Source organism: Podarcis filfolensis (genome assembly GCF_964270895.1).
Source record: "Podarcis filfolensis genome assembly, chromosome: 14".
Taxonomy (NCBI): Eukaryota; Metazoa; Chordata; class Lepidosauria; order Squamata; family Lacertidae; genus Podarcis; species Podarcis filfolensis.
In genome coordinates this window covers 35,098,150-35,124,109 of record NC_139616.1, presented here as the reverse complement: position 1 = coordinate 35,124,109, position 25,960 = coordinate 35,098,150, and the positions used below count along the sequence as shown (strand labels likewise).

The following is a 25,960-nucleotide window of genomic DNA, read 5'->3' as shown; positions in this document are numbered from 1 at the left end:
GCAAAAAAATCAATTGTTCTTGTTAACAAAGTATAAAGCAGGAATTCTCTGATAGACAACACATCCCAGGCAAATCCTCTTGGCTTGGCAGAGCCTTCAAATGGAAATTTCAGCCTTGCTTTGCCTTCAACAAACAACTAAGTCCTGCAGAATTTGTATTCCTCAGGCTCTCCCCACTTCACAACTGTAATCGGGATCCATATTACCTGGCTATATTTAGAGTCTTTGACCAAGGCTGTTGCCTGTCCTACAACACTGCTGTTAGTTCTTTTGTCTGGACTGACTTTTTGCTTTCCATGTAATCAGTCAACCACAATTTAACTCGCCAGTGGCAAGTGCTTTTTCCCTTTGGCAAGAAGCAATCCTACCCAAATTAGCAAACTATTGTTAGTAGAATCAGGTGGGTTTCTGATCGTAGTTTACCGCTACACAACTTGCTGATTCAGACATTGCAGCAAACTATAGTTTATGCTAATGGGGAGGAACACAAAAGTGCACTGAAGAGATTGCTAGTAGCTTAGGGGACAAAGCTTCTTCATCCTTACCCATGGCTACTAGGAGCAGAATTATGTAAAATAATAAATGCCAATTCCTTGACCTACATAATTCACATATTGCACAATCCAGTTTCTCCTGATGCAGACTTCTGATATTTGTTGCGAAGCCCATTTTGCCTTCTCTCCCGCTGTGCCCACATTACCTCTCAGCTCGCTAGCTCTGGTCAGCCTGCGATGGATCAGCCCCTTGACCATAGCCCTTCATGGTGTGTCTGTTAGGCAGAAGTTACAGGGCCAGCAGCTGAGTTTCTTTTGTGGACTTGTCATTTTGCACAGTAGCTCAGCTAGGCTACCAGGAGGAGGCTACATTGTGATGTCACCAGTCTCCTTGCACTGCATTTAAGCCAACACAGGCTACTCGCTCTTCTTCCTAGTTTTCAGTTTAACTCGGGAGGACACCAATTTGAACTACCTTTAGGGATCCGATCTCACACTTGGAGGCACCAAATCTCATGAAAGAGGTAAAAAGTGAAATCTCTCAAAACTAAAGCTCTCTCCTTGTCCTCATGGCATACTAGGGTTGCCCAGTCTCAAGAGTTTTAGTCTCCCACAGGGTCACAGGAGCAGAAGGGACAGCAAGTCAGGCAAGAACTTTAGCGACACCATCGGAGTGCCTGGCTGATGAGGCTACTTAGGGGGAAGTGCATGGAAACACGGATCAGGGCCTGACTGAGAGCCAGGAAGGGGTGGAGCCTTCACTTCCATGTAAGTTCCCAGACTAAGCTGTTGTGGTCTATGAGAGGGAAGAGGGTGAATGTCAACACACCACACACTTTCAGTCCTCCATGCCATGCTTTGGAGAATTTCTAACATGCTGCCTGAACTGAGTAAACAAGTTCAGGAGACTCACATCTCTGACATGCATTTATATACTTCTTCCAAAGCCCTTTTTCTCTCTGGCATCATCCCAAATCTTGTCACTGAACTACTGTGCAGGAGAAGAACCTAGGAGATCCCTCAGCCCCAAGCTGTGGTTTAATCTCTCACTCTCGCACATCCAGAAACATTTCCCATCAATTATCCAATATCAAAGAACAGATAACAAGCAGAAAAGGGAGCCCAATGTAGGCCATGCCTGTAAGACACAAAAAACACTTGGCAAGACAGATCAAGGAGCAAAAGCCACATGCTACAGTGAAGGGTGAAAAACTGCCGAGATACACCTGCTGGCCAGAGTGGAGAGGAAATGTGGGAAAGTTCAACAGAAGAATTTATAGTCATGGAGTATAAAAGACAAATTCAACAGTGCAACTCCAGCAAAGAAAAATCCTTTCAAATGAGCTCAAGTAGGGGATGAAATCACAAGGGTGCCCTTTACATCCTGAACCCTTGCTTAAGTGCCTTCCTGACTTTTATGACAGTAGAGGCTGAGTTGTGGAGTGATCACTGGCACAGGGGGGAAGCATGTTTATGTTCAGAATTGCCCCTCTAAACGGCAACTGTTTGTGAATGAGATGGAACACGAAGATGGTATCAAAAACAGAGTTCCATATGGTGGTATCAGCCTTTTGCCAAAGATGCAGTATCTTTTTACCGGTTAATTAAAAGCTGTATTTTTCATGCAATTTTCAGTTGACAACCAACATTCAGATTGTTCTTTCACAGCTTTCTGAGGCTAGTTTCCTTAAAGCCTAATGCTGCAGCAAGAGCCCACCAGCTTGGTCTCTCAAGCATAGAATCATAGAGTTGGAAAGAACCCTGAGGATCATCTAGTTCAACCCCTGCAATGTAGGAATAAGCAGCTGACCCGTATGGGGATCAAACCTGCAACCCTGGCTTTATCAGCATGACGCTCTAACCAACTGAGTTATCTCTGATCCAAGTCCATACTTTAAAGCTGTCTCTTGTTACCATTGCCTCACCCTCGTTTTCACCCATGCTTTCCTATCCAGAAAGGTCTCCTAGCAATTCCTGGGGTGCTCATCATGTCCTTAACTTTTGAGTCCCCACCTCCCCACAAAATGATAAATTTGAATAAGATGTTTGATCTTTGCTTACCTGCCCCAAGCTTTTGGGATGGCAGGGATTGATAAAAAGAGTGTTTATCATCCACACAGTGCATTTAAAGTGTTCAAAGTGCTTCACATTTGCTATCTCACTCATCCTTACAACAAACTGTAGAGAACATGCTTGCCATGCAAAGGGGCCACTGATTCAGTCCCTGACATCTCCAGATAACACTGGGAAAGATCCGTCTGTGAGGCCATGGAAAACTGCTGCCAGCCAATAGGCCTGGGCGATATATCAATATATTGCCCAGGACTGGTATGAGGGGCAGACCACAATGGTGGTTTCACTCAGCGGTATATAGCTACTGAAACTGCCACCGCTCCTGAGTCCCTCCAGCACCCAGCACAGCAACGGAGAAACAAGTTGCAGCTAGCAGCTGGATGCAGAGCAACTCAGAGCCACAGCAATATACAGTGGTACCTCTGGTTACGTACTTAATTCGTTCCGGGGGTCCATTCTTAACCTGAAACTGTTCTTAACCTGAAGCACCACTTTCGCTAATGGGGCCTCCCGCTGCCGCCGCACGATTTCTGTTCTCATCCTGAAGCAAAGTTCTTAACCCGAGGTACTATTTCTGGGTTAGCAGAGTCTGTAACCTGAAGCGTATGTAACCTGAAGCGTATGTAACCCGAGGTATCACTGTACCGCTGAGTGTAACCACCACTGCAGTCTGCCCCTCAGGCCAGCATAGAGTGAGAATCAAGCTGCATTGGCCAGGGCAGGCACAGTTTGTTCCTTCCTCCTCTTATTTCAACTGCTTGGCTGAGGAGAGTGTGGCTGCCCTCGCCTCAGCCAAGCAGTTTTACAGAGCCTCCAACTCTCTGCTTGCCATGGCACGCGAGCAGGAGAAGGATCTGGGCTCCCACAGCTGGGGAGCAGGAGGCTTTGTTAGGTATCCCAACAGTCTGACTTGGTATAAGACAGCTTCCTATGTATCAACATCCTCATTTTGCAGATGGGAGTGTGCAAGAGAACAGCATCTTGCCTAAGGCCTTCTAGTGAGTCTGTGATCACTAAGCTCTGCACAACCCCCTGACTATATGGAGGGGGTGATGACAGAGGCTAGATCTGAACCATGGCCTTCCAGGTTCACTGCTCATACCTGCATCCACCATGCTCGAGGAGTTCTCAGCAATAAACTGAATGAATAAGTATATAAAGAAATCTGCAGTGGTGCATGGTCTGCTATGCATGCGCAGTGAAGCTTCTGCTTCTCCGCAACCCTCACTGGCATCTGGCAGGGTCCAAAGTGGTCTTCAGCACATGCGCAATACACGGCTGTGATCTTTGCTGGGAGACTGCCCAGCATCATGCTGTCAGCAGCCTGCTGGGCCATCCTAACCAGAACATCTGCTGTTGTTTATACCATCAAAATTAGTGGACTGCCTACTGGTACCTGTTCATCTTTAGATCAAGTTTAGGAGGGAACAAATCCCGGGCCAAAAGTGCAGGAAGTAAACAGTTTGCAAGCAGGGACCTAAAGGACAAGGATTTGTCTCCCACAGCATTCACATAACATGACAAGGTTTCTGGATCGCAGCACCCCAGTGCTTTAGTGATGACAGGAAATCGGTGAGCTATGCTGAAAAGAGTGGGCAAGTGGTAGCCTATGCCATTAACAAACACTGTCATTTTAGAGATCACAGCATGAAAGGTGAGTTCTGAAGAGGAGCTTGATTACTGTTGCCCCGGTGCAAAGTAAAAACTGGCGAAAGACCAAACAACTGAGCAGATTCACAAAATACTTCACAAAATGTCTACTTTTAAGCAAAGACAAAGTGATTCAGAGCCAAGGATGACAGCTTTGCAGAGTTGCCATTGAAGTCTTTGCAGCATTTCAGCAAGTGCCCACCTTGGCTGATTTGCTGCCAAATTGCTGCACAAAGTGAGTCACCCTGGCTGCAGTCTGGGGTAGGCAGAGAATGAGATGGGGAGAAGCACTGCTGGAAATGCGATTCCAAGTCACAGATGCATCCTGCATCAGTGGGAAAAGCCATTGCTCAGAAGTAAAGCTCCTGCTTTGCATTCAGAAGGTCCGTGGTTCTATCCCTGGCATCTCCAATGAAAATGATCTTGGGTATCTGGGCTGGGAAAGGCCTAAGACCTGACGGAGAGCTGGCAGCCAGAAGAGTCTCATAAATTTCATAGTAACAAGGTCCCATGTTCAACTCAGCTCTCATTTTAGGAGGAAATTTTGCTTCTATTCTCAGTTCCCTCACTACAGCTATATGGAGAGCTTCAGCCTCTGCTGGCCCTAAAGTTGACAGATCTATACATTCCTGGCAGCTCCTGACACCAGCAGAAGCAGAATAAAATAGCAAAAATGCCAAATTATGCCAAATAAGAAATTGTGCTTATTTGGTAAATTAGCGTAATATATCAAAGTAAAAGAATTTAAATTTTCTGGGTGCATAAGGTGAGCAAGGCATAGAAAAAGATGGGATGGGAAGAATTCACACATAATGCACAAATAGAACATGAAGAAAGCAAACCTAAGGGATTCCCTAGCATTAACCTCATTCCTTGCTTCAATGACAATCAAAATACTGTCCGTAATTTAAGAGCATTTTTTTAAATCTGCTCAATTCTAGAGACAGAAATTCACAGCCCCTGTCTGCCTTTGAGGCACATTTAAAAAAAGAAAGGCACATACAGTAACAGAGGGAATAGAACAGCATCAGATGATCTTCAATAACAGAATCCTGCTGGGCGCAGCTACCCTACAGGCCATCACAAAGCTTTATCACACCCAAGGCAGAGGAAATGCTAATTAACTTCTCACTTTTTACTTGATTCCGTATGGGCTTAACTTTAAAAGGAGGGCCACCCACCTGCTTCCATTTGCCAATTTTCTATCTCTGTCTGGCACGCCAGCTCTAGACAAGTATAAGCTCTCACAAGCTCACAGGTTCAGAACAAGCAAGGTTTTTAAACAGTGGTTTAAGAACCTGGTTTGTTCCAGCCCTGGTAACCAGCTTCCTTGTTAATGCCATCGGAAACTGTGGTCAATTAATCCAGGAAGTGTTGAATTGCCTTACTCTGAGAAGGGAGGGGGAAGGGGCGGTGTGAGGACACAGCATGTGGGCACAAGGCTCATGGCTATATTGTCTAAGCTGAGAAATGTATGCCCAAACCAGTTTGGAGAAGTCCTCCATTTCTGGGCAGAGGAGAAGAATAGGCTCTTAACAATACAGCAGATTATGAGGTACTCCTTAGATCAGAGTTGCTTGTTACTCCAGGCAAGAGGCAGTCTCTATAGCTTTATTTGTACTGAGAGACTCCCTTTGCCTCTGCCTTGCTCTTTCCCGTACTGGGCAGGGGACAGGCTGACAACTATTTGAATGGTACACAGAAGATACCCCTTTACTAGAGCGTGTGTGTCACCAGGCATAGATAAAAAGCCTTGCGTGGCGAGTTCCCGCCCCCCCACCAGGATAAATAAAGACACGAGACACCGTAATTTGAGGTTAATTGGGCGAATTAGGCCACAACTTTATTGAATTCAGGAATGAGAGGCATTGGCTTAGGCATTGGTCCTAACGACTATCCGGCTCCAGCCCATTTGCTGGAGACACAGGGAAGGGTTAACACTGTATCGGGGGAGTCTCCTGCCGAGGCACGTCAGGCACGTCGACTAGGAGCTCCCCCGGGTCACCGCTCTGGGGCGTGCCTTTGGCCCACACCTCCATAGGCTTCGGACAGGGCCACGCCCCCCGGAGTCCTTTAACGGACCACCCTTCGCTCACTGGGGGGAGGTGATGGCGTTCCTCCCCACACACACATCCTCTTAACCCCTTCTTACCAATGCCTACCGCCAATGCCGAGAAGTTGTGACGAGTTGCTACGAGGTAGGTGAAAAACCAAAAGGCCAGAAATTGCCAATTGGGAAAAATTCCTACCATGCCCCTTGCGGCGACAGACCGAAGTCCATAGCAAAGTCAAAGACCTACCTAAAGCCTACTTAAAGGGAGGGAGGGTGGGAAAACGTGAGGGCGAGCCGGCGAAAAGAGGGCGAGTCCCCTCCGCGCCGGCCCTAAATAGGGCAGGCCACGCCCCCCCAGCCAGCTGATTGGCTGGCTGGGGGGGCAGACCCGGCCAGGATTCCCCTGCTCTCGCGGGGGCTGGAACCAGCCCCCGCTCACGTGGGGTGGACGTGAAGCCCGCAACCCCACCTCCTGGACAGGCCGGAAGTGGCTTTATTACATAGGACTTGAGCTGCTTAGGTTTTAATAGAAACAACAGGGCAATACCATTATAAGAACCAATGAAAAGGTTCTTCACAAGCTTTCATATTCTTTAAAACTATTCACAAGCTTTCATATTCTTTAAAACTATTCAGTTGGGCTGGATAGTAAGCAAAAACAAGTTAAAACCTCAAGAATTGCCTAACCTAGCTAATGCAATAGCTCCATCATTCCATTTAAAGATTATTACAAACTATGTTTTCAGATAGCCCACAAGATATTTTACTTTCCCCCCCGTGCTTTTTGTTTCCAGCATAACATCCAACCTGATGAATTCTGTGGAACTTGAAAGTTTTCTCACATTTGCTCCATGCAGATATTAATCTAGAGTCACTTTTGTATTATTATTATTTTTAATGGGACAGGAGGGCTATTTGCAAAATGTTATTTTATAGTTCAGTTTTCATTATGGCTACCTGCAAGGGTTATTTTATCGGCAGTAGAAACACAGTCCAAAAAAATACAAATCATTGCAACCCTTTAAAAATGCCATCAACTGAATGTATCTCAAAACTTTTTGAGTGCATTATTCGCACTGCCTAGGGAGGCTCTGGCATTGCATTTCTCAAACAGCTGTCCTTGGATGCAGCACAGCAAATCTCTTCTTGAAACAGGAGAGAGATTCAAGAGTGATTTTGTGATATGGCGCCCGAGTCTGCTGTTCAGATTCCACAATAGCTGCTTAGATCCTGGCCTTAGATAGCATCCTGGCCCAATCTAATGCCACAGTACACAATAAGATTCGGTCCCTTGTTATATCCTACACCATTTGTCAGAGGACACCACCAAAACCAGAGCACCATCAGTCTTCCAAGGACAAGCATGAATTGTGTGTCAGGGGAGAGAATAACTGAAACAGCTGTCTGGTTTTCTAGACTCTGGAAAAGCTCAGAGGGGAGTTGACTATTTAGAGTGTTCTCCATTAACCTCACAGTCTCCCTTTCCCCACCTCCTCCCTTTCCCCCTCCTGCTCCTAAAAGTATCTTAGGGCAAATGCAAGCACATGCAAAATTAGCTGCTTCAACAGCAGGAGTGCAGAGTGCAGCCTGTTGCCATGCTTAAAACCAGCTGACAGCCTCTGCCTTGCCTGTGGGAGGGAGGTGGGATGAAGGGACATGCAGCTGTTACAGACACTGCAGAAATGAAAGATCATTCCTCCACCCACCAGGCAGTGGGAAAGTTATTCTCTACGGCAAATGGCTAAATCTGAAGGCAATTGCATCCCTCTCTAGGGGAAAAAATTGCTAAGGCTAGTTTAGCGCTAGCTGTAACAGGCAACTTGCAAAGGAGTGGGCCACTATTTCTCAGCAGGCAAGAAGGAAACCAAACCTATTTTAATAATTCTCTCCTTTCAGTTACTTCACAGATCTACTTAGTAAATGTCTGCACTCCAAAGGGACAATTTGGAAGAACAAGCCACAGTTGGCACTGGGATCTGAGACAAGAGAGAAGGCCAAATTAGGTTGTTCCTAGGAAGCATTTACTGCCCAAGGATCAACACGGAGGAAACCGGATTCTGCCGTTCAAAGGTTTCAGGCCCACAGTGTATAACTATACGGGGATTTTAAAACCGTCTACCCCACTTTTCTAGTATACAGGGTCCTCACCTAACTTCATAAGGCAGGCAGATTTGAGCAGAAGGCAAGTCCTTATGGGAGATCCATGTAGCATGTATAGCCTTCAAAGAGGTGAGCAGGGAACAATGTGCAACGCCCTGCAACATGCAGTATCCTCTCTCCAGTTATTGCATTATATACTTACACTGAACATGAGATAGCATGTGAATAATCCTGAATATAAAGGCAGAGATTAGGGCTCATATATTCCTTACCTAACTGAACTTTGATACTTTTTTAATAAAAAAAATAAAGTACACTGCATGTTTGTTAAATTATATTATCACTTTGGTCCTAAGATTTGCAAAAGCTCATATTTAAGATCCCAGACTCACATGTATAAAGACATTAGGCCAAGATAAGAAACCTGTGGCCCTTCAAATAACAATTCCCATCATCTGTGACCACTGGCCATGCTGGCTGGGGCTGATGGCAGCTGTAGTCTGCAATATCTGAGAGACTACAGGCTCCCCATTCCTGCCCTGGATTCATATTTCAGATACCGTCAGATTCATATTTTAGACTTCAGACTCAGATTATATTCCTGAACCTTAGAACTAAAAAGCTGTGAAAGCTAAACAAGAACAGATATGGCTTGACCTTGCACACTGGGAAGCTTCAGTGCAACAACAAAGGTTGTTTAGGTTAAGGACTCTGGCACCTGCTGATAAGACAACTGAAGTACAGGACTTGGGTACTAATGAGAAGGATGGCCTTGACAAAGAGTCCCATGAATGGCACCTGCATTAATAATAGGGCAGAGAAGGTCCTAATTTGACAGTGCCACATCTGAAGAACCAACAACAATGCTACGAGCCTAAGAACGACAAGAAGGTGGCACAGGTGACCAGAAGTCCAAAAAAGATGTACCCATAAAGAACCTACCAACTAAATAACGGAGCCAGATGCTGGACATGTCAGAACAGCCTCAAAGGAACAAGGTTAAACATCCCCAAAGCAAAATATGAAAGTAAACAGGGCATATGGAAATCTCACCACTGTTTAGTGAATGGTCGGTCTCGCCCACCAGAGTATTATGTTTAGAGAACTCCAATTCAATTACCCCTTTAAGTGTTGTAAGGGTTTAAGGGTTAAGTTCAGGCTTTTAGTTTCTGATGCTAAGGACTTTTTCTTAAAGGACATATTACTACGCTTGTTTACCTCATATACATACAGTGGTACCTCAGGTTACAGACGCTTCAGGTTACAGACTCCGCTAACCCAGAAATAGTACCTCAGGTTAATAACTTTGCTTCAGGATGAGAACAGAAATTGCATGGTGGCAGCGTGGTGGCGGCGGGAGGCCCCATTAGCTAAAGTGGTACCTCAGGGTAAGAACAGTTTCAGGTTAAGAATGGACCTCCGGAATAAATTAAGTTCTTAACCCGAGGTACCACTGTATTTAATAATTTAACTGCCAGATTTAACCTCCCAGAGAAGCTTCATGATGCTTTAACCTTGGTTTAAAACAAAACAAAAAACAAGCAATGTGCAGAGAAGTGGATTTAGCATCTTGAGTCTTCGGCATTTAGAATCAAGAGGAATACAGGGAGGCGCTGAGGGGAAGTCAGGTCATTTAACCACCAACTATGTCAGCAACACAACTAGTTACTTTGCTCACTGCTTCTGTAGGGCAAGCTTTCTTAACAGCATGTCTTTTGTTTTAGCTCAAGTTTCTTTTACATTTCATCTCACTGCTACCAAATCATTCAAAGAAGTAATGCAAAGCAATTAATCCCATACTAGTTGCAGATCTGTACCATTTGTCATTAAAAGTATGCGTTCCTGTAGCCACCATGCAAACTATTGCCTTTTCTATGCCTTTTAAAATGTGATTTGTTAGACTGAGTCTGGCGTGCTGTTTTTGTCCCTCTTTGGACCTGGCTTTGATACCCTCTGGGGCATTTCAGACCCAAATGAAGTCCAGAGTCTGCAAATTATAATTAGGGTGATCACAATTTCCGCACTTTGAATCAAGACAAAACAATTTATGTGCTGCTAGCTAATATGAATGTGAACCAGGCTTCTAACACTGCCCACTGTAAACACACACACACACACACACACACACTTGCATCTAAATATTTTAGACTATGCTACCACTCAGTGGATTTGTAACTGGCTGACTGACCGAACCCAAAGGGTGCTCATCAATGGTTCCTCTTCATCCTGGAGAAGAGTGACTAGTGGGGTGCCACAGGGTTCTGTCTTGGGCCCGGTCTTATTCAACATCTTTATCAACGACTTGGATGATGGACTCAAGGGCATCCTGATCAAATTTGCAGATGACACCAAACTGGGAGGGGTGGCTAACACCCCAGAGGACAGGATCACACTTCAAAATGACCTTGACAGATTAGAGAACTGGGCCAAAACAAACAAGATGAATTTTAACAGGGAGAAATGTAAAGTATTGCACTTGGGCAAAAAAAAAATGAGAGGCACAAATACAAGATGGGTGACATCTGGCTTGAGAGCAGTACATGTGAAAAGGATCTAGGAGTCTTGGTTGACCACAAACTTGACATGAGCCAACAGTGTGATGCGGCAGCTAAAAACGCCAATGCAATTCTGGGCTGCATCAATAGGAGTATAGCATCTAGATCAAGGGAAGTAATAGTGCCACTGTATTCTGCTCTGGTCAGACCTCACCTGGAGTACTGTGTCCAGTTCTGGGCACCACAGTTCAAGAAGGACACTGACAAACTGGAACGTGTCCAGAGGAGGGCAACCAAAATGGTCAAAGGCCTGGAAACGATGCCTTATGAGGAACGGCTAAAGGAGCTGGGCATGTTTAGCCTGGAGAAGAGGAGGTTAAGGGATGATATGATAGCCATGTTCAAATATATAAAAGGATGTCACATAGAGGAGGGAGAAAGGTTGTTTTCTGCTGCTCCAGAGAAGCGGACAAGGAGCAATGGATCCAAACTACAAGAAAGAAGATTCCACCTAAACATTAGGAAGAACTTCCTGACAGTAAGAGCTGTTCGACAGTGGAATTTGCTGCCAAGGAGTGTGGTGGAGTCTCCTTCTTTGGAGGTCTTTAAGCAGAGGCTTGACAACCATATGTCAGGAGTGTTCTGATGGTGATTCCTGCTTGGCAGGGGGTTGGACTCGATGGCCCTTGTGGTCTCTTCCAACTCTATGATTCTGTGATTCTGTGATTTTTGGAAAATTCTGAAAAAAGGCTGAAGGCCAGTTGTAAGAGCATTTTAATTTCTCGTGCTAATTTTAGACGCTTATACCAACAAAGTATCTAACTGAACAGTTTCTATTTCTCCAAAGTGTTTTTTTCTCCTTTTTTTATTAAGCTATGCAATACATATTGCTAAAGAACACCTCTTCCCTATCTCCTTGCCAAACTTCTTGTGGTTCTTTTCTCTCTGCCTTTGTACGGTATGACACAATGCTCAGAGGCAGCAGCAGTGGCAAAGGGTAATATCTCCTGGGTCCAGCATGATCTCATTGGCTCTTCTTGATGAGATAAGAGGACAATGTTGGCCAAAACAGATTTCACTGCTGATCCCAAAATTTGCACATTTTCAATGACTGACTGAGCTTCTCCAGGGCCAACTCTTCTGATACCAGCGGGGAGTCTCTTGAGAAAGAGTCATGGCTCAGTGGTACAACATCTGCCATATCCGCAGAAGGTCCGAACTTCAATCTCCCGCATCTCCAGGAAGGGCTGAGGAAAACCCCTGGGTCAGAAACTCTGGAGAGCTGCTGCCATTTTGTGTAGACAACACTGAGCTAGATGGACCAATGCTCTGACTCAGTATATGGTAGCTTCCTAGATGCATATCCTGTGTTCCTAGCATGAACACAGAGGCATCAGAGACCTTCACACACTTCAGAACAGCTCCAGGTGGAAGAGCAGAACTCTGAAATCCATAATTCACAAAGAATGCTTTAAATTTGCTCCCCCACTGCCCCCCCAAACTCCTCTGATAGCTCATTTTTCCACAGGCAGTGAAGTTTCCTAGCCTCCTAAGCAGCCTCTCTCTTATTTATTTATTTTTAAAGCAACCCTGACATATGGTTTATTAGTGCAATTAAGGGAAGAGAGTTCTCAAAAAGCAGAACACCGAACTGCTTCAGTGCCTCCATGTGTTCAATGGGCTAGAATCAACCTCCAAGCATATTTTAGCACTGCGGACAGTGGCTTTGAGCCAAGGGGCTTTGATTTGCAAATGTCCCACTGGAAGTTTTGGATATATTCCAACCCTCCCTATGAAAACTCAAGCCACAATAAGCTAGCCAGCTTCTTGCAGCACCCAAAGTTTGAAAGCAATAGTAGCACAATACTTTTATGCCAACCAAATAAAGCAAAAAGCAAGCTGTAACTTCTCCCAAGCCCTTCCCCTGCACAGAATCAGACCATTGATCCATTTAGCTCAGTACTGTCCACACTGACTGACAAGCTGTTTGGGACCAGGGGCTTTCCTAGACATAGAAACAGTTAAGAGTGGCAGCTTGAAAGCTCATTGGAGCTTCTATACAGGCACAAAGTGGAGCCATTCCAAATCTCAGCATCTGTGTAGTGAAAATCCAACCTGTTTTGCAGCAAAAGCTAGTGTGGAAAACCAGTTCAATTTAAGACAGGAAGTACAAATAAGGACTTGAGCGATGTGTCACTCTAGGCTTTCCAGTTTCAGACCAAATGCAATTACACATCAGGAACTCCTATATTTCTGATTAATATGGCAAAAAGCAGCTAATTATCTTTGCTCTGCCCCACTTCAACACCTAGGGGCAATTAGTCACTAAGGGAGAGATAGGATAGCCTGAGATAAACAGCAGATGGAGAAAAGCAATCAATGGCTCTATGGTCCTCTTTGCTTGCATCTGGGATAACACAGAATCCTCAGCTTTCAGAGCCTGACTTACATGTGGCTACTTTCCACATGGTGAGTATAACATATAAACCAGGCTCAAATGTGCATATGAAGAAGGCTTCTGAGAAAAGAGTCTAGAATTCTGGGTGTGATGGAGCTAGTTCAGGCAAGACCTTTCCCAAGTTGAAGCACCCACAAAACAGGCAGCCAGTACAGATGTCTGGTTCCCTGAAGAATCTAGTTATCCATTTGCCAAACTTAGAGCGGTAAGCCCTGGCTTGTAAAGGATGAAGGGTTTTTTTTGCCAGTGACTGGCTGCCTAGATTGTTATTCAGCTGGGGTCTACACTGCAATCTGTAGCACTAGTAAATAAAGTCAAGAGGAAGAGCAGAGGGGGAAATGGGTCAGCAGAGCTGTCTGCTTGGATCAGTCACACCTCCGCTACATACATCTCAAGAGTACAGCCAACCACTGCACTTCAGCCTCCAAAGCTCAGCACACACTTGTCTCTCACTTTGGAAGCTGCCTTGCCTCTGCCATGGCAAAGAGGCTGGGCATATTCATGTCTGGGTAGTGTCATGACCAGGGCACACAGAGGAGGAGGAATCAGCAGGCCAGCAGCAGAAGCCACGGTGGTGCTGAACCCAGACTCTGGCTCCAACACCAGCCTGAGCCAGTGTCTGTCAGCCAGGAGCTACTTGAACCAGAGGCCCCTGAACTAAGATCACTCTCCCCCCATCCCTGGCCCATTCCAAGCCAGCACTAGGATCATCAACTTATGATCTACAGGCATCAATATCATGACAGAGTGAAAGCTGTATGTGGCAGATAGGCCCACCCACCCAAGATCACTCAATTTTGCCAGTGGATTTTAAAATGCAGCAACTACAACCATCACAACCCTCTGATTTCCCCACCTATAATGAGAAATGTCCATTCAAATCTACATTACAAATGGTTGTGGAATGAAGGGGGAGGAGTTAAAGGAACATATATTTTTATTATTTATCACATTTATATCCTGGCTTTCTTCTAAAGAGCTTAAGGTAGTCTCCCATTCTCCCCCATCCCCGGTTGCCCCCTAAGTCCCATAACTGACTGGGGATTTGAACCAAGGCCTCCACACTCTAGTCTAACCACTACATTGCATTTGCTGTCTTTCATGTTAACCATCCTGACTGAGGAAGAGATGTGCATATTGGATCACGGGAGTAATCTGTTTAAAATATTCTCAAATACACAACACGTGAACAGAAAGTTGTAACACCATTTCCACCCACCGTGCTACTTCTGTTCAGATTTGTGAACACCCATCATGAACTGTTGTCCTAACAGGTAAGCGATAGGCTTACACACTTTGATTGACTCTGGAGCGAATCCACAGCCAGGATGTTCCAGGAAAGTCCTGCAAGAGGGGCCTTTTTAGACTAGTGGGCACATTTTGAATTTTGAGAGTGTGCTAGGGGCATCAGACACAAGATGGCTACCATGGAAGGGGCATAGCATAACACAAAATGATTGTCCTGGGAAATGTAGGAGAACACAAAATTAAGAGAGGCAACCACCCCTGACAATCTTACCATGAGAAGTCACCTAAGTCCTGTTGCTACTGGTTGTGGAGATAAGACACCACATCCCTCTCCTATACACACACAAACACAGAGAGGCTGTGGCAGTCTAATAACAGAGTACTGTATTCCTCAGTACTAGGAAAACCCCACTGATTTCAAAGAAATTGCTTAGAAGGTATCTGCACATTTTGTCCCACAACATTCTTTTGAAGAGGGCTAAAGAATTACAGTGGTACCTCTGCTTACGTACTTAATTCGTTCTGGAGGTCCATTCTTAACCTGAAACTGTTCTTAACCTGAAGCACCACTTTAGCTAATGGGGCCTCCTGCTGCTGCTGTGCTGCCACTGCACAATTTCTGTTCTCATCCTGAAGCAAAGTTCTTAACCTCAGGTAATATTTCTGGGTTAGCGGAGTCTGTAACCTGAAGCATATGTAACCTGAAGCATATGTAACCCGAGGTACCACTGTACTTTTAAAAAGAAAGAAAGAAAATGCTCAGAGTCTAGGGCACCTGGATGGCAATCCGTGCCCTACAAGGTTAGGACAATTTTATTCAGAGTGGCACTCTTTATTGCTCTCTTCATGGGGTTTTCTTCTCTCCAGTTTGAACACTATGTAAGACAAAATTATTTTGTTTACCTTCCTCCTGCCTACCTTCATTTCTTAGAGAGGCTTATGTATAGCCTCTGAGTAGCAGCTTATGCCCTCCCCGGTGCCAGCAAAATGTCCCTTCGCAGCAGCTCCAGGAATAGCACCGTTATCAGATACTTTAAGAGCCAGCACAGGAATGTAAAAAAACACTGCCTAGGTTAAGGGACGCTCAAACTGCGAGCTGAGCAAGGAGAAAAGGAAATTCAGCTCAGAATTGCAAATGCTGCTCTGGCCAAGCTGTGTGGACAGCTTGAGGTGCCCAAACGATGGGCAGGTGAGTCAATTCCCCCCACTGCTCACAAATCTCCAAAAGGTTCTCCCCCAAAATAATGCAGCATTATAGACACAAACCATCCACCTGCTGCCCATTATCCAGACAGCTGGCATTCTACACTGAGAAGTATGATGATTCTGGCAATAGGTGAACCCCTTGATAACAGACAAGTAGAGTCCCTTTCTTATCAACTCCCTTCACACTTTATATGCCCTTCCTCAGACAGCTGCATCTCCAGCCATCAGCTGGGAGAACTGTTCTGCAGCTGTTTATGAATTCTCCAACAAATTTGCTTTGGAGAATGCCTAGACCACTCACAACTTTCTCTTAATTCTTCCCCCACCCCAGACATTAAGCACATAATTAACCTTTCCCCATGTGCAGAACACAGCCAAGGTCAGAAATACAGTAGTGGTAAGGATTAAATGCAGGCTACAACTCTGGTTGCAGGCACAGCCTCTTGCAAACAAATCTTTTGTAATCTTGGCACAAGCCAGTACATGTGCTTGGAACGGAGGGCGGGGGAGACCAAGTGATGAGATGCTGTAGGCCTACAGGTCACAGATGGAGAGCCAACAAAAGACTTAAAGCTTTGCTAGACAGATGGGTGCTGTCATCCACTGTGACCTTGCTATCCTACCATGGAAAGTGCCAGCCTATGGGTGAACACAGCATACAGGGAAGCAGGAAGGATAAGCATCACAATATCTAGGAACTTAAAAGCCCCCCTACCCCAAGATACCTTTGTCTATGCTGCTACTTTAAAATAGGCTATCCTATAGCTAAGCCATTCTTGGTTGATATTTGATCATTCACATTTTCAAAACTTCAGCATAAACATAATCCATAAATCCTTAAGAACAGCCTTCTCCTACATGAAGCTGTCTATCAATTAAAACCTTAATTTGAGGTCCTTCTCCAGGTACCTCCCTCAAGAGGTGGAACAAGTTGCAGGAGCAGCAGAGAGGGCTTTTTCTGCTGTGGCACCCCAGTTGTGGAATTCCCTCCCTAGGAAATTTCTCCTAGTACTGACATTGCCATCATTCAGACACCAGGATAGGTCCATCCAGTTTGCCCATGTTTTTAATAGCATTTGCAATTCCTAGTTGCTGGTGCTTCTCATTTGCATTTTTATTGCCTGTTTTAATTAATTCTATTTTATTTGTTTTTATTGCTCTTATAAGCCACCTTGAGGGCTTGTTAAAGCTGAAGAGTGGGAAGGAAATCCCTTCAATAACAGAATGAATAAACAGGCGGTTCTTTTTATATTTGGAAAGGCTTCCCTAACGTTTAACTTAAAATCTACATGTCTACAATTTAAATCCAGTGTTTCTATTCTAGTAGATATGGGTAAATAATGGTTCTCTCACGTCTTACCTTTTAAAAACAAAATGTGAAAATCAACACGTGTCCGTTCTGTATTTTTGTGTGTGCTAAAAGTAGTATACTTTGCTTGGTATGTGTGACTTTTAGACTGTGCTACTATCTTTGTACCTCTCCTTTGCTTCAAAGCTTCCAATATCCCTCTTCAATGCTGGTGCCCCCAAATGTGAAGGTGGTGGGAGCTTCACTCCAAATGAGATCTTACCAGCACCTTACCACTGCAGTCCCAGAAACATTATTAATGCAATCTTTTAAAATAGAGATATTACCTCTGGCAAGGTACCATGTCATTGATTTACAGTCTTTCAAGCCTGCTCTTCTCACTACTACAGCCCTAAAGTCCATCTGAACAGAACTATGCCTAAGAATGTCAGCAATACAAAATTTTACATTTGTACTCATATTTATTTTATTACTATCCAATAAATCAATAGCAGTGGAGCAGGTTTCTGCAGTTTTTGATAATCTGCTTAAGTGCTGTAATATATACTACACTACATCTAGCTGCCAGAGCTAAACAGAGGGGGTCCTTAGTACATGTGTGTGTGGGAGAAAATGCTCTGCTTGTGCAGCGATTCCCAAATGCATTCCCAGAAACTCAAGTTTCAGGGTCGAGGGAATCATTTTGTTTCCCCCATGCAAAGGAGTCCTTGCCTCTTGACAGTCCCAAGGCAAACAGATTTCAAGGCAAGGCAGACATTTGGCTACACAAGAAATGCACCCACTCCCATGAGAAGTAAACCATGACTTCAGTATCAAAAATCATGGCCACACAATGAAAATTAAGGCTAAACTATGCAAATTCTGTGCTAGTTCTTTTGCCCACATTTTTATAAAGCCGAAGAGAGTATATAAATTATGGAGAGCTTGTTATTAAAGTAAAATTGGGCCCTTGGGTATGAAGAGCAGTAAAATGAAGATTATACAAAACAGATTTGATTCACTGTTCCAAGAAGCTCTATATACAGGCCTGTATGTTTCACATGTACTTCACCAGCATACAGATGTGCTTATTCTAAACTCATGATTGGTGTTGATTTTTTTTAATTGTTACCAGGTATGGTGAAGTGGCAGCAGCAGCAGCAGCAGCAGCAGCAGCATAGGAAGCTGCCTCATAAGCAAGTCAGATCACTGGTCCCTCCAGCTTAGTACAGTCTATACCAACTGACAGTGGCTCTCTAGTGTCTCAGACAAGAGTCTTTCCCAGCTCTACATGAAGATGCCAAGGACTGAACCTGGGATCTTCTGCATTTGCTCTACCAATGAGTTACAGCCCCAGGAGAGGAAAACAGCAACAGGAGCTATGTGGGACGGTGGAACAATTTCCACCCACACAAAACTTCCTCTCCTCCCACACCCAGCCCCCCAATCTGTTCCAGCAGTTTGCATAACCCTCAGAGGAGATTTTTTTTGGGGGGGGAGGCACAAAGAAAGGAGAGAGGGGCGAAGTTATGTTGAGCAAGTGGAAGTGTTTCAGCTCAGGAAATGAATTGTGGGTTGCAACCAAAAAGTTCCTCACTCTGAACATGGGGCCTTTGACAAATAAACCCTACATGTTTCACAAATATCACCATAACCACTAAGCCTGTGTTTATATATTTGCTTTTAATAATTGTTATTTTTATTAGAAAAGGCTGGGTGTGTCTGGGTTCTTTGTCAGCAGTCAGATTATGCCTCGTTTTGCATACAGGGAGACCAGTAATGGCTAAACCACCACCCCTTTCACTCAATTTCGAACCAGCTCAGAATTATTTATGAGCTTTTTCAGATGACTCTTTTGAAAAAGGCCACCTTTCTCTGAGAGTTCTCTCGCAGCTCATAACGTTTGCTGCACATTATTGTATTGTCTTATCATTTTCAACCACCGATCAAAATGACATCAATTCTTTTTGTCAACGTCTTGGGCACTAATCGCAGCTCAGGCAGACCTGTGCAAACAACCCACTTTCAATTTCTGCGCAATTTGCTTAGCTGTTGAATGAAAGATTCTCTCACACTGAACACACACTTTTGCACATGCACCTCCTACAAAGCAGCCTATTCAGACCGAAAGCTGACTGGGCATTTGAAGCATCACATTTTGACATTCAGAGCTAGAGAAAAGCTTCTTGGGGGAAGACTTTGATCTGTAGTGTCTCTAAACATTACAAGCTGAGTACATGACCATTCTGAACCAGATATTCATGGACTTTGCCAACATTATTGTCAAGGGAAACATGGAAAACTATCTTCTTTGACCATAGTTCCACTTAGTGCCAAGGCAGCTCCCTTAAGCCTTATAACAATCAAGTCTTATATGTTCCAGGGCTGCTTTATACCCCTTCATGTCAAAAATATTATTTGCTTCAAATCAATGTACTTTCAGTCCTGACTATCCCTACAGACAAAAACAAAAACCAGTTATTAGTGCAGTTTTGCATCTTGCAGAGAGCAATTAACTGGGGGTGGGGGAGGAGCTCCACAAGTCCAACAGAAATTCCCAATCAATGCACAGTGACAAGTTGCATTGCCTATTTTGTTAGCCACAGGTTATGACTGTTTTGCGAGCAGATGTTGTGTTTGTTTGTACTGAATTATTGCACCTTGCACAATCTGGTGGCAACTAATAAGGAGGTTTAGCTAGTGGGAGCTACAGAGGTCTCAGCATGGCCAGACAGCCGCAGTACTGCAGCTGAGAAGCTGTACCATACATCAATACAGAAGAGCAGCTGCTTCTCTGCTTGGGATCAGGCAGGTGTTTGGGATCCAGGTAAACTGTCAGCTTGTTCTCTGCTCTACAAAGACTTCAATAGGGCCTTAAGCGTGGATGCAGAGGCTATCTGGGTGTGTGTTATGTTCACTTGGAACACTAAAGGCCTGTGATGCAAATGAAAGAGGCTTATTTTTCCAGAGTAGTTAATAAGGACTTCTCTTTAGTTGCTTGATCCAGTGCCAGCTAAATGAGAAGAATTTATTTTGCTGGCAGAGGGACTGCAACATACAAGTCAGGCACTGAAGCTGGCCTAGTTCTACCAGCTACACGAGTTACATATGGCTGTGTATAGAAAACACAGATGGGATATTGCCAATATTTTTAAAAGGGGGGTTAGCTCCTCTGGGGCACCTCTCCATAAGGCGATTTTATACTTGAAAGCCAGGGAGCGGGAATTGTAGGGTCTACGCAAAGGAGGAAAAGATGGGAAAATCCCAGACACCCACGGCCAAGAAACATGATGCTGCCCCCCCCACTCACCCAGCCAAATGGGCTGCTGGCGCCTAGGAATGCAAAATACATTTTCTAGCCCACGGGAAACTGATGTAAATTGAATATAAAAATCTAAAGAGGCTAACAGTAAGCAGCGTTATAGTGTCATCATTGCCTGCATTTTTCACTTCCTTCTCTTATTCCCTTCAGAGAGCATGAGGATTCAGAAAGCTTTTGCGAATGAGGAGCTCTCTAATTTGTCTCCACTAACCCCCAGGCCACATTGCATGGAAAGCGCGCCCTCAGGCAAGACTGAAGACGATCTCCATGGAGCCCATCAACCTCTCACTAAAAGAAGGCAGGAAGAGCATCGCTGCCTGTGGGTTTGGCTTGACAACAACTTGCTTTCTCTGTTCATCAGGAGCATATGAATTAGCACCAGGGAAGGGGGCATGAGGCTACTTGCCCATTAAAATCTAACTGAAGTTAATCAGAATTCAGATGGTGTCAAGCATCCAATGTAAGAAGGGATGACTACTATCCCTTATTCTAAAAAAGAGTTTCATTACACAAAGTAAAGGGGAGACATGCCCTCAAAGTACATAGCAGACACACACTAAGAAAGTACTAGGGGATGGACACCAGGGGATCAAAACATTTTTGTAATCTGGCCAGTCAAATAATCACGAAGCATTTCTAAATCATCACATGGAAGACCCCCCTTCCCTCCTCATTTTGCAGCAACAATCCCCCATTGCTGCTTTCGCTTCCCCATCCCTATCAATCCACTTCTGTGGCCTCCCAAATTGTAGCCACTTTCTTTCTTCCTTACCTTCTCACTCTGTAGTCTTAGCAGAGAGATGCTGAGCACCTGAGCCTGTCACAACCTCCCCACTTCCCAGAACCTTTCATTGCTAGGCCATGCCCAGCATACTAGCCACTGCTGCCTAACGCCCCACTCTGATTAGCCCAAGCAGGAAGGGATGGGAGAATGCTGACAGAGGGCAGCTCACATGCTGAGAGCACTTCTTGGCACATATGGGTTGGGTGGGAACAGATTGTAGTGACCAATCATGCTTACTAGAAGGAAAGGAACTCTTGCTACAACAACTGGTATTCGGAAGCATACTGTGTCAAACAGTATAGGCAGAACAAAGCTATTAGAGTTAGTAGCCACTGTTACCCGTATCCTACATGAACTTACGTAATCCTCTTTTAAAGCCCTCCCAAGTTGGGGGCCATCGCTGCCTCTTTCGGTAGCAAAGGGAATGCATTGTGTGAAAAAGTACTTCCTTTTGACTATGCTCACAAGTTCAGCTCCCCCAATCCTCCACGGGTGTTAAGTCTGTGAACCAGCCCCCAGGTGCTACATACAGGATCAGTTATACTGCAGTAACTGTTTCCTGAAGTTGGAGTTGGGGAGAATCAGACATCCTTGGCAAGAGTAAAAACCTGGAGCCCTCCTCATCCTCCCTGGACATGGCAGGTGCAAGGAACCTTTGGCTGAAATACAACTCTCATCATCCCTGGCCATGCTTGCTGGGGCCGATGGGAGTTGCAGTTTAGCAACATCTGGGGTGGGTGATTGTTCCCTACACTTGGGATAAGGGGTCATGAAAACAGCAGCAGGATCATCTCTACTGGATGGGATTCAAAACTCCACAGAGAAATTACAGCTACCTGCAGACAATTTGAGAAAAGTCAGCAAGCATAAGCATTCTGGAACCTGAGAAAACACTCTCTGAATCTCATTTGTGTATATGAGCCTGCAGCCTAACCAACAGGGTTGTTGCAAGAATAAAATTATACAAGTGAAGCTTTTGGATTAGGGTACAGAGATAATTATGTAAACCAACTGGGACATTGCTTCTGCTTTAGCACACGAGGTGCAAAAGAGATAAAAGATGGAATCTTTCACTGGGCCAAATTAGGGTGCTTGCAATCCAATTAACTACCTTGGTCAGAGACCTCCTTGAGTCTCAGAGCAATCAGGCCACCCAAGCCTGTATGACTTAAGAACAGAAAATTAATTTTACTTTAATCCTATGGTAAATGGTCATGCCCAAAGAACTTGGTGTGGTCTGAATGCTTGCAGAAACAGTTTGAACAGGCAGAGCCAGTTCTATAACAGATGCCCCTTTTACTTAGGCTTTCATTACTAAGTCAGTTATGCATCTTGCATACCATGCAGAATTTCGCAGATGTAATGCACTATATAGCTGAGGCTGCTGGTGCTGTTTAAAAAACCAACAAAAAGAGTCCTTGGAAAAAGCTATAATGAGAATTTGGCACAGAATCCTTGACCTTCATGTATATCTTAGTCCCTTTTGGCCTTCAGCATTAAAGATGCACAAGCTCTGAGGCCTGTAAAAAGACACACAGAGCAACAATGAAACACATATCACTACTCGCAAAGAGAAAGAAAAAGCCAAGAAAGCTAAGGCGCTTCTTCAAATACAGGACAACCTGCACTGTCTCCAAGGATGCTCAAAACAACTGCTGCCTCCTCCTAACACTACCTAAATCATATTCTAATAAAAGTACTGCTGCTGAAATTGTGAAGTCTACTGCGGCTAAAGCACTTAAATTGGAAGCCATATAGTATGCAGATATGGCAGCTTCTCATAATCCCGGCACAGTGCTGTGGAATACATAACAAGGAACATAGAAAATGTCCTAGGAAGAGGCCTTTTTTGTTGTATACCTCCCAAGAAAGTGGGCTATGGCTGCATTATGGGATATATGGGGTAGTATAGTCCCAGAGTAGTTGACCCCAATTCACCTGAAGAGCTGTTGGTGTCCTTAAAGCACAGAACTGGAATCTGAGGCCCTCCAGACATTGCTAGACTACAACTTCCATCATCCTTGGCCATGCTAACTGGGTTTGGTGGGAGCTGGAGCCCAAAATATCAGGGGCCACAGGTTCGCCATCCCTGCCTTTAAGTACTGTTGCCTTGCTCTGCACCTGCTGAGTCTTATGGCATGGGGATGAAGAGAACTACCCCAGAGTGAATCTTATGTATCTGAGGAGCCAGAAATAGCCATGACTTCTGATATGGGAGAACCAGGTAGGGGAATGGAGTCTCCTGGTCCAGGTCATCCTCTGTGCTTCAAAGGGGGTGGACTAAGAAAAAAGAAGCTGGGGGGGGGGGAATCAGTTTCAGGGTTCAAAGCTTACAAAGACTGATAGAAGTCAGGTGGGGAGTCAGCCTACAAGCAACCCACCTACTCAGCAGTGACAATATGAAGGAACTATAGGGAAGCCAATCGGATTAGTCACTTATAGAAGTTCAAGGTCACTCTGGATCACTGGCCTGAGCAAAAAGGATGTCTTGCTCTTGCACTTCAGACTAGTCTTATTTCCCTCAAGACAACTTGATATGAGATAGCTCTGACAACTAAAAGCTCACCCCAACCCCTAGGCAAGCACTATGATTTTGCTTCAACCGAGGAACATAGCGTGCAGATGCTCTAGCTCTCCCCTCTAATAAGCAGAGTGCAAAGTACTAACCTTTTCTCTTACTCAGCAGTTTGTAAACATGCATACATCAGAGAAGCAATCAAGGAAACACACAGAAAGGCCTGAATTATATTAGATATGCAAAGCAGGTGGAAAATTCAAATGCACTGGAGCAGTACCTCTAAATAAAAGCTGTGTAAACATGCTCAGTGCCAATTCAGAAGGTATCAGTTCCTACAATATTCTCCTATCAGTGGACAGAACTGCAACTTTCTGTTTTCCAAGACTATCAAGCCAACATCAGTCACTAGCACATGTTACCTCTGACTATCCCTGTGAGCCTTATTATTAGCACTTTCTCTTCAGGAAACTTCCCCAGCTTTATGTTTAAAATAGCCACATTCTCAAGAACTGGGAAACTTTTAAAGCCAATGATTAAAATTAAGCAGAAGCGCATCACTCACTGGCTTCAGACACCCGCATCTTGCATACTGGATGGCCAAACTGCTATCTCTCAAATACTGGGTTTCCACATGTGCCTGGTTCACTTTCCAGCTCTCTGAGCAACAGAGTACCCATGGCAACAAGAAACACGTTGTCAAATGTCCATTTAAGCTGAAAATTAGCCGCATTTACCAAAGTTGACAGCAAGGAACAATGTGATAAGCTCAAATGTCAAATATAGTTATGCAATACACTTGCAAGTGATTCCAGTCCTACCAGACCTTTTTGGAGGGTTCTGCTTAGTTCTAGTATCTCTCTCTGACCCTGACTCCCAGCTTGCTTTATGGTGCTACTTCCTGGATTGCTTTTTCTGGTCCTGATTGCTCATGGACTTGTACTGAGCTGCCTCATGGCCCCAGGTTCCTAGGCCACCTCAGACTGCTGCCCCAACAACGCCTCAGGAAAGATGAAGATCATTGTATTTTTGACCTTCTTCTAAGGAGCTCAAGACAGCATAAATAGTTCTCATCATCCCATCTCCTCTACATTATCAACATAGTAACCCTGTGAGGTAGCGGAGACTAGATTTCTCCAACCTGGTGCCCTCCAGATGCTGATAGAACACAACACCCTGCCCCATTTGCCATTCTGGCAGAGGTTGATGGGAGCTGTAGTCTAAAATCACCAAGAGAGCACCAAGGTGTAGAAGACTGACTTGAGACCAAGAGGTATTTACTGACCCCAGTGAGCTTCACAGCTCTGCCAGGATTTGTACCTGGAACTTTCTTGGTCATAGTGTGGCATTCCAACCTCTACACTACACCACACTGGTTCCCACTCTTAATCTCATTTCCCACACTTTTAGATACCTATTTCAGAAGATTACTGAGAGATAAGAACAGTTTACTGTGTAGGAACTCTGTGAAGCCTCAAAGTCTCAGGTTTGTTCAAGTATTGAGGGCCACCACCAAGTTTTATCAATTTCAAAGAAACTTGACAGCTTTAAAGAGTAAAGGTTTGCTGATCAAGAGGCCAACCAACCATGTAATTGACACTGCTGTGATTCACAGATGAAAGCAATGGTTTGTTGACTATTATTATTATTATTACTACAATCGTACTTTAGTTTTCAAACAGCTTATTTCTTGAACGTTTTGGCTCTTGAATGCCGCAAACCTGGAAGCGAGCGTTCTGGTTTGTGAACTATTTTTGGAAGCCGAGCATCTGATGGGGCTTCTACAGCTTCCGATTGGATGCAGGAGCTTCCTGCAGCAAATCAGAAGCCGCACTTTGGTTTTGGAACGTTTTGGAAGTTTAACGGACTGGATTCCGTTCAGTTTCCAAGGTACGACTGTATTATTCTCCATTGAAATGCATGCTGGAATTTCTTAGAAGCTTTCCAAGACTCCTTGTTGAGGAGGACAATAACAGCAGAAATACTTTCCTAACAAATACTGTATTTTTCGCCCTATAGAACACACTTCCACCCCCCAAAAAATGAAGGGGAAATGTATGTGCATCCTATGGGGTGAATGCAGGCTTCAGGAAGCTATCCACAAGCCGTGGGAGAGCTGCGCGACTTCGCGCAGCCCTCCCACAGCTTGCGGAGAGCTGCCTGCACCCAGAATCCTGGGGAGCACTGAGCTCAGCGCCCCAGGCTTTGCGCAGCTCTCCCACAGCTTGCGGATAGCAGCCTGTTCTGGGGACTGGGGGGGAAATATATTTTTTT

The 25,960-nt window shown here is 44.7% G+C and overlaps 1 protein-coding gene across 4 annotated transcripts in view; it reads right to left on the bottom strand.

The window, feature by feature from the left end:
* CAPN15 (calpain 15) overlaps nt 1–25,960 on the bottom strand; it is a gene marked incomplete at its 5' end in the record, with an annotated part of 97,677 nt that overhangs the window by 34,445 nt on the left and 37,272 nt on the right. Inside the window, 2 exons of one of the 4 annotated variants that reach the window (XM_083584939.1) lie at nt 701–739; nt 3,581–3,617. The exons of 2 other annotated variants lie outside the window; for them this stretch is intronic. Of the gene's footprint in view, nt 1–700; nt 844–3,580; nt 3,618–25,960 lie in introns of those variants that run through there. One more of the 4 variants, XM_083584938.1, reaches the window with a different exon arrangement.